The sequence below is a fragment of the Cheilinus undulatus genome, linkage group 2, assembly GCF_018320785.1.
Source record: "Cheilinus undulatus linkage group 2, ASM1832078v1, whole genome shotgun sequence".
NCBI lineage: Eukaryota > Metazoa > Chordata > Actinopteri > Labriformes > Labridae > Cheilinus > Cheilinus undulatus.
The window spans coordinates 11462148-11471229 of NC_054866.1; the positions used below are offsets into that span (position 1 = coordinate 11462148).

Genomic DNA, 9082 nt, shown 5'->3' on the forward strand with positions numbered 1-9082 from the left:
ATAGAATTAAATGGCAACATGTAGAATATTTTGATAGATAAAATCATGCTGTGAATTTTGGAAATAATTGCGTCTTTTTTTTCCATGGCAACTTCAGCCTGATTACGATTCCTGTCCCCTCCATCAGCTATGCCCGTAAGCAAAGAAATTCAAGGCTGTAGGAACTTATAGTACCGAGTAGGGATGGGAATCGAGAATCAATTCCAGTCAAGAAACTGTTCTGATTTGTTCAATCTATCCACGCCATTGACATTTAATCCTAGCAATTCCTTTATCAATGCTTTACTTCCACGTGCCTTGAGAAACCTGATCTCATGAGAGGCAGTCAGCGGGAACAAAAAAAGAGCACCAGAGAAGTAAACGTGGCAGTCACAAAAACAGGCTAAAGTGGCTTCAAATTATGCAAACAGCACAACGTGCAACATCTGTCAAACATTCATTTCATGCAAGGCATGCATCTTTTTGCACAAGGACTGTTAATTTTATACAAGACTTCAATTTGTCTTCATACACCCAGAGATCTAGGATCCAGAGACTAGTTTTATATTTATTTTAAGGTTTTATCTTTGAAAGAAAATGAGCAGTATTGATTTCTAATTCAAGTTCAGAGATTGAAGCTCCAGGGAGTAATTTGTGTTAACTGAGACATGTCTAACAAAACAGAATTTTTGTTTATTTTAGCACGTTCTTTTCCCAAACACTTTATATTTAACATTTCTAGTTATCAAAACTGTTTATTATAGCCAGTAGTTTAAGTGTGCTTATCTTTGGCTCTCACTAAAGGTGGGATAGACATTCTGTTCAGTGTCAGAGAGAAAGAGACTCAAAAAATGAGTTGTTAACAGTGAAAACATAGCCTGTAGTCTACTTTTTCAAAACAGAAAATTCACAGGAAGGAACTGATAAGGGAATTGATAAAGAACTGAATCAATAAGAAGATTCAATAATGGCATCAATATCAATAAATCATATCAGTCCCCATCCTGAGTACTTAGCAGTTAATCAAGCTTCAATATTAATCATAATTTTGGCTTCCCACCATCATAAAACAAGACACTTATGGTTCAGCAATGACTGTGCCATGCTGTATTATGGTGGTCAGCTGGTTTGGTCATGTGGTTAGTTAGCTAACCCTAACCCTGATCTTTGAAAAACTATTCTAAAATAATATTAACACTTGAATGTTTGCATGATGTTTCAAGCGTAACATCTCTGCTGCAACAACAGTATTAAACTGATATATCAACACATATTTCAGGCCAAATACAAGCTGCACCTTTTGCAATTCAATCTAAATTTGATTAATAACCCAGCCTTGGTCTGAACTAGGCTTTTGTGACACCTAGCAGTCAGACTGTAGAGGTGGGTAGTTCGGGTTGGTCTAGTTTGGGTTACTACTGTCTAGTCTCAGTTGTAACAGTTGAGCTGGTGGAGTTCAAGGATAATCTGTTGATTTTTACGTTTTCCAACTATTTCCCGCCTGTGTTTCTGTTGTTCTATAAGAGGAATTATCATATGGAATATCATCACTGCGGTGATCATCACCAATACTGAGCTGGCAGCCTTTTGCCTACGACCGAATGATGCTCTTAAATATGATACACTGCTAAAGCTCTCCAATGAGAACAGTATAAAACAGACTTCAGTTTGTCAGTATGTTTATGTGATAACTGTGCTGACCGAAGCCAATATTAACAGTCAACCATCACATTGCAAATATTACCATCTGCCTTTTCTATCACAATGCACAAAACTACCAACATAATGTTAGCATTTAGCAATGTAAACACTTGTAGTAGTATTAGCTGAAGGGTTGCTGAATGCCTTTATAAGCATTGGCCCAGTGGAAGCTAATAAGCTATCAAATAGTTTTTCTAGCTTGGATTATGGACCCACATCTCTCCCTTTTATTGTGATATTTCAAATTGTTTGGAAAGGGTTAAATTCTCTGATATATTACAATTTCCATCCTTAACACACAGTATAGCAAAACTCTTACTATTTCAGCTTCCTGCCCAGCGCCTGTTGCCTGATAGTGTTCCTGGTCTTTAACACAGCAACACTACTTTCCCTGTATGTAGGGATTAACGATTTGCAAAAATAGAAGCATGAATTTGAATATGAGAGTGCAATAAGCTTTAAGCTATAAAGGAGGCAGCTGGGGTGGGGGAGGTGAATCTGGTCATAAGCTGACCACAGCTGAGGGTATGACTTCCATGAACTAATGCTAAGCTTCATCAATATTAGAATAAACTACTTCAATTCAAATCAATTGAAAGGGATGATCATTTTTTTTGTCACTCATTTTGACTGAGACAAAACATACATAAAACATAAAAAGGAGGATTTTTGTAAATCATTTTTTTAAAAAAATTGACACTTGAATGTTTGCAAAATGTGCATAAAATCTCTGCTGCAGCAAAAAAAAATGAATGCATTAGACTGCTATTTTGACAAATTTCAAGTTAAAGAAATATTGGCCTGTCTGTGATTTGTAAATTGCAGCAGGTCATAATGCAATTTAATCTACTTTGTGATTAATTGCCCAGCCCTTCTTTTATGTTTTTTTTTTTTTTTAAACAGCCAGTATGTGTTAAGAAACTCTACTCCAACAATAAATATTCAAGTGTTGACTTAAAGCTTTCACACCAGCATCAGCCAGCATGAATGAGAGGAATCCTCAGGTTCAGAGTCAGCAGTTTTCACCTGATAGTCCTTGTTTCATTTGAAATCCAACATGGTCGGGAAGAGCCAAAACAAAGTAAACTTATCTCTCAGAGACTGTGTGGTATGTTTGGTTTAACCATGATGCAATATTCCATTACAGCTCATGTTTTGTTTTCATTTTATAGAGTCTTTGCTCATGAGAGCTGTATGCTACACAGAAGGAATACACAATAGTTCTGATTAAATGCACTTTTGTATGTAAATTAAGTCTGGTATTAAGCTTTATCTCATAATGTTTCCATTTGGTGTGATTAAAAAAAGCAGAAACACAATCTCTCTCCAGCTACAGCCAACCTTACATTCAGCTCTAATTAAACAGCCTTCATGTTCAAGTTACTCAGTCTGAAACAATAAGAAGTCTTCCACAGAAAATTACATCACATTTCTGCAGGGTTTAACTATGTAAGGTCAGTGGTACAAGATGTGGACGTTATCACTGTTCTAAAACTTGTTTTTGCCATCTTTTTGTGGCACAGTTATTTAAAATTCTGCTGTCATTTGTGCCCAGATTTTCGGGAGAGGCCTGCTTTGGGACTAAATCTGGCTTGGAGTAAATAGCTGCATTGTTGGCTGATGTCTATGGAGTGACGTCAGTGAGTCTTATCAGTGTTCTCTAACTTTACCTCGGCCAGAGGCCTGAAGGCAGAACCCACCCAAAGCAAGGCAGCTGGGATCACTGCCTGACGGAAATACCACGCTGCTAAACCTAGCTGATACTCAATGCGTCTTCTCTTTTGTCACATGCTGTGTGGCTCTGAGGATGTCCTCCCCTGCAAACACTGATCCAAGTTTGAGTCATCAGCTTTTTGGGATGGCACAGGAGAAAATTGTGAAGGAAGAAAATGCTGTCACACTTTAGTTTTATGTCGAGTTTTGTGATACTACATGGATTCACAGACTGATTCACATTGAAGCACACTGGGTTACAGTCTTTTGGAAATGCACACTCTCTTTTATCCTTGCAAGCTTTGTAAACTTCATAAACTTCAAAAACTGTAGACCTCTACTGTTGGAAGAATTTTACACATCTTCTATGGTTTATATTTTTACACATAGAAGAGTGAACAACAGTCTTCTGCTATTTCATTTTTTCTTGTTTTTCCAGGAAAACACAAAGACAAAAATCCGTATATGTGGAAACCAACTGTATCATTAATCTGATAATGAGGTAAAAAAAATAATCAACTTAGGCTGGGTGCACACTGGAAAACAGCAAACCTCCACTTATCTGAAGGTCTTGCCAGACTTTTCTGTGATGCGTGGTGTTTTAAGAGTGATTTTACTCTCCCCAATCTGCTCAGAAGACAATAGGGATTGTCCCAATTTGAAATAGTAAAATATCAGAGCTGAAGTTGGTCATTCTGGCACAACTTTACCAACTGCCACGGTACATGGAGGACAAATAAAGTCTTAGAGAAAACAAAAGATAGGTAGAGATATGATCACTGCACCTGTGGTTTTAGAGAACAACTGTGTAGCCTTAGGCTACAAGCCAAAATGTGTCAGCCTGGTAAAGTTATCTAAACTACAAATAATGCTAGAGCTTCTGTTGTCTTCAAAACAGTAAATACTAAACATGTTCACCATCTTTTGTGTTGAGGAAACACAGAGGACAGCTGAGCATCTCTCTGTGGATCAACACATTGGACAGAATGATAGCCAATAAAGGAAGCAAGCTGACTAATGAAAGAAGCACAGCAAACACAGCCATGCCAACGATGTATAAAATGAGGGACGATGGTCGATGATCTGTTAGTTTATGTAATGCCCCCTACAGTAAAGACAGTACAGTCCTTAATGCACAGGTCAGTGTGGATTTCTGGCTGTTTCTGCATGCCTCCTCTCACTCTCTCGCTCCATATTTCCTGTCTCTCTTTAGCTGTCCAATCTAATAAAGGCACCCAAAACCTAATCTTTACAAAAAATAGTATGTGCCAGGCTTTCTCTTGTTAGAAAGGAAAGAAACAGTATTGGATGTTACAAGGACTGACATAAAAACAGAAACAGATCCCAGCATTTAGAAAACAAAGTTCATGTTTTTCTAATGAGAATCAGTGGTGTGTTGTTTGTGGTCTTAAAACAGTATTTTAAAATCATATTTCAGCATGCTTTAGCATCAACACAAAGATCAGCTGTCTATCATGATAGTATCATCTTACTATGAAGAATGTATTATGCCAAACAGTGGAGTGAACTAACGGCAACCTCCAAGACACTGATGAAAATCAGGTCCACAAAACACTCAAATAATATTCTATGAAACATGTCTGTGTCTAGTAAAGGCTTAGCAAATATTAACCCCCACCCATGTGGATTTTGTAATGTATGACAACTCAACAGACTGATGAGAATAAATGATCTAATTAAACTATTATTAATGGATCTGCAATAGCTTCAGTTATGGCTTATTGCAACATATTTCTCCCGAATCAAGATATCAAAAGCTATCTTCATTTCCAAAAACTAACTCGGCATCAACGTTTTATCTAATGGCTTGAGTTTTATCAAAATGATGTGAAAGAAACGGTTGACACAGGCAGCAGTTAAAATGGCCATACAAGCCAAGTGTTACAGCAACACTTGTTTGAATAAAATATATTTTTCCGTATTTATTGTGATATATTCAGGCTTTTGCAATGTGTTAATTACTCGTATGGCGATAAATTACATTTTCTTTACAATTATGACTTATTCTGCTGTCATAGTACTGGGTGATTTGATTTATAGCCTATAAACTTAGAGATCTATGAAGTTGGTGGTACCTCCGTCTACAAGGGCCTGCACCTGAGGGTCACCATGGCAGACCCCTAAACAATGCACTTTTACCTTCAGGGCTCCATAAAGAGCCCTCCAAGCAAGGGACCAAACCCACAACTACACAGGGTGCTCTCTCTCGTTGCATCCCACTCACTATTAAGTCCATAAGTGTACGTGTGTATTCCTGGGCTTTGTGGTGTGTGGTTGTGTATCTCTTTAACTAGAAAATAACCATGAAAAACAGTGACGTAGCTCTGATCAGTGATTCATTTCCTGACATGTCTTTAATGCACACAGAGACTTTGAGAGAACAGCAGTTCCTGCAGAAATATGATACCAAAGTATTAAATAAATCACTCAATATCAAACAAAGCCGACTATTTGCTTTGTGCTTAACACAAGGTCACCAACCACAAAAAAAACACACAAACAGCACACACAACTGCCATCAAAGCTGCAGGTCACACCATACATTATATTATGTCAGTATCAGTAGATAATGGCTTAGAAAGTCAATTAGCTTTATCAGCAGATATGAACATGTCTGCTGATATGCCTGAATGTGTAAATAAGTTTGTGTAGTTAAAAGTTGTCACTGCCTGAATTGATACTTTTCAACATTGAAAGTCAGCAGGAGAATAAAAGCTGTCTGGGTATTGTAAATGTTGGGCAGAAATAACTTTATAAGATGCCGGTCAGACACGGGATAAGAAATTAAACCATAAATCAACCTAAATCAAATTCCATCACATTTCTTGCTTCTCATATGGAGTGGCGTGGGGGGGGGGGGTGTCACACTGGGGTGGTGGGGTATCAAAATGAAGCATCGTCATCTGTGTTGAAATTCAGATGAATTCTGAATCATTAAATTCTCAAAACTGAGGTAGGAACTTAACTGTGACCTCAGTGAACCACTACACTCCTACAGTATTTTCATATCACAGAACGAAAGGATATTACACATCACTTTCAGCCAGAATCATGCAGCCCTGTTTAATATGCATGTTATCACTGATTCAAGCCTGCCTGTTACTTTGTCAGCCAACTTGTTTGGACAGGTACTGAACCTGGATGAAGCACAACTGATTCAGGCTTATTTTTATGAATCAACACAAGCTCCACAACATGAGAAGGCTGACACTACTTAAGCCATTCAAATGCCGCTTTTCTTGCATACTTCTGTCTCTTGAGGTCAACGTGGGTAGCAGAAATGCTGACTAAATGATTTGCTCTCCAAAGTTTCACATCCTCAAATGAAACAGACAGCCATCACCACTGACACAGTTTACTGTTATCCCTGTGACTTCTAGATCAGTGTTTGCTCAAACTAGGGCTTTACGGCTACACAGAGGGTCAGAGTAGGAAAGGCTGACAAATACAATCAAAAGGAACGCAGACCTCCTGATTATAGGCATGAGATAAGGTCATCACATGTGTCCTAAAGACAACTAAATTTGAAAATGCACTGTTTTGACTTCTGATAAATCCTATAAGAGCCAGAAGTGCTTCTGTGAGGCATCAGGTTCACCTACAGGCAGAGGCAGCTATAATGCTGCATTCTTGTTCCAGTATGGAGGGAGCACCTGGTAAACATACATCCAACAAGTTTGTTGTCTCCGTTAGAAAGTGACAGCCAACAAAGTACAAGCCATGTTTACATCTTACATAAACTAAAAGGGTTTGCTGAGGAATACGGCTTCAATATAGACCAAGGGCAACAGATGACAGGCATGAATTGGGAACTTAAAGGCTGTAGGCATTTCCAAATGAACCCTCTGTTAGGCAACAGCTGGAAGGACAACACAAGGCAACCAGATGTTTCAAGGCTAAATAAAGACTCGTTAAAAGTTAAATAAATCAGGAGCTTGGTTGAAATAACTTCGTGTAATCTTCGTGACAAGGCTGATATTCAAAGGACGTCACACGACATTAAACTGACAGAACGACAAACAGAGTTAGTCGTGACGTCCCCCCAGCAGATGAGAAGGACGCAGCTGAAATCAATCACGTAAAAGAACGAGTGCGGACTTACCTTTATAGTTTCTCTACGGTGTGAGGTCGTTGAAGAGTAGCCTGTACCGGCGGAACGAACAGCCGAAAGTTAATAAATCAGCTACGTCTTCACCACAGAGTAGTTTCTCACGTCAGAAAGTCTACGTGACATGGAAACCCACGGCCCGGCTGTCTCCCTACGCAGTCCTCGGCCGTTGCAGGTGGACAGGAGCGCGGTGTCGCTTCCTGTTTGTTTCAGAAGGTGAACCACTGCCGCTGATTTTTCCTCCGCCAGCTCTCCCTCCGCCACCGCCGTCAAGTCCGAGTCACTGACGCAAAATAGGACCTCCGCTCGGCACGTTAGAAAATAAAAGCCTCAGTGGAAGCAGAGCTGCAACATTTCGACTGAAGGGAAAATCCGCCCTCTAGCTGAACTCACATCGTTTTTGACTGTTATTGTATTGTGTATGGGAACTAGAGCATAAAGATTCAAAATCATAACATTCATAGCTAAACATTTTATCTGGGTCTGTCTTTATGGTGATTAGGTATAATTTGGTTGTTTTTTGTTTAAAATCATAACAAGAAAAGACGACATAGACCGATAGGGTGGTAGCCCCTAAAATAAAATAAAATAAAATAAAATAAGATAAAATAAATAAATTTACTTAAAGAGTTTTGGGTACTTACAAAATTAACCAAAATTAAAGCTGCAAGCAGCATTGGTCGGGTCCTCGGCCTGTCGCACGTCCCTCATGCCCGTTTGACCTCCACTTTGAGGGTTTCATCCCTTTTTGACCCTTTGGCCTGTTAAAAGTTAGACTGAGGTGTGTACCTGCAGCTCTGTCAGGAGCCTCAGACTTTATAATGGGTGTGTATTACACATTCCATTTTCCCGCCTTCAGTGAGTCACATGACCAGCTGCACTGAACTGTCAATCAGTGAGTGACATCATCACCAACTGCTCTTTTTTTCAGGAGTCAAATTGACTGAAATTTGTTTGAACCTCACCTCACAGATGCCACAATTTTGACCAAATCTCTCTAAAAATAAGATAATTTTGTAGTAAATTTTGTCAGGAATCCATCCATGTCATTTTAAAAGCTGTAGGACCTTTGGTTTTTTGTGTAGAGGCCCAACTGCCACAGCTTATGTGGACCTGAATCCTTCTCACCCCATTCATTTGAATGGGAGCAGCAGGGCGGGCTTCTTTGGGGTTGACCAACTTTGAGGGCTTGGTTTCGAAAAAGCGTTCGAGAAACAGCAAATTCCTTCAGAACTTTTGATCAGCATGGCCCAGTGTGTCTTCTCCGCCCGTTTCAAGGCCTTGGCGTTTTTACGTTTTGTTTGGAGACCAATTTTCCTGGAAACTTTTATTTTGAAAGGCAAATTGCCAGCTTCCTGTTTGAGATAGATTAGGGGTGTCAGAGCATGATTTGTGGGTCTCTATGAGAGGAGCGTTTCAGTGTTGGTTTGATCGCTCTACAACATTCCTACTGGCCATGAGGACCATTTTAGTGTGCCTAGATGGCGCTAGAGAGCACATTTTGGCATGTTTGGGGTTATTTTTTTCATTTTATCAAACTTTTCACCAAATCTGAGGTGT

The 9082-nt window shown here is 39.2% G+C and overlaps 1 long non-coding RNA gene across 1 annotated transcript in view; it reads right to left on the bottom strand.

Moving 5' to 3' along the window:
- Positions 1-7792, bottom strand: part of LOC121526417 — a 68833-nt gene extending 61041 nt beyond the window's left edge. The window contains exon 1 of the long non-coding RNA XR_005993316.1: positions 7517-7792. This is a non-coding gene — a long non-coding RNA (uncharacterized LOC121526417). The remainder of the gene's footprint in view (positions 1-7516) is intronic.
- Positions 7793-9082: the final 1290 nt, after the last annotated feature.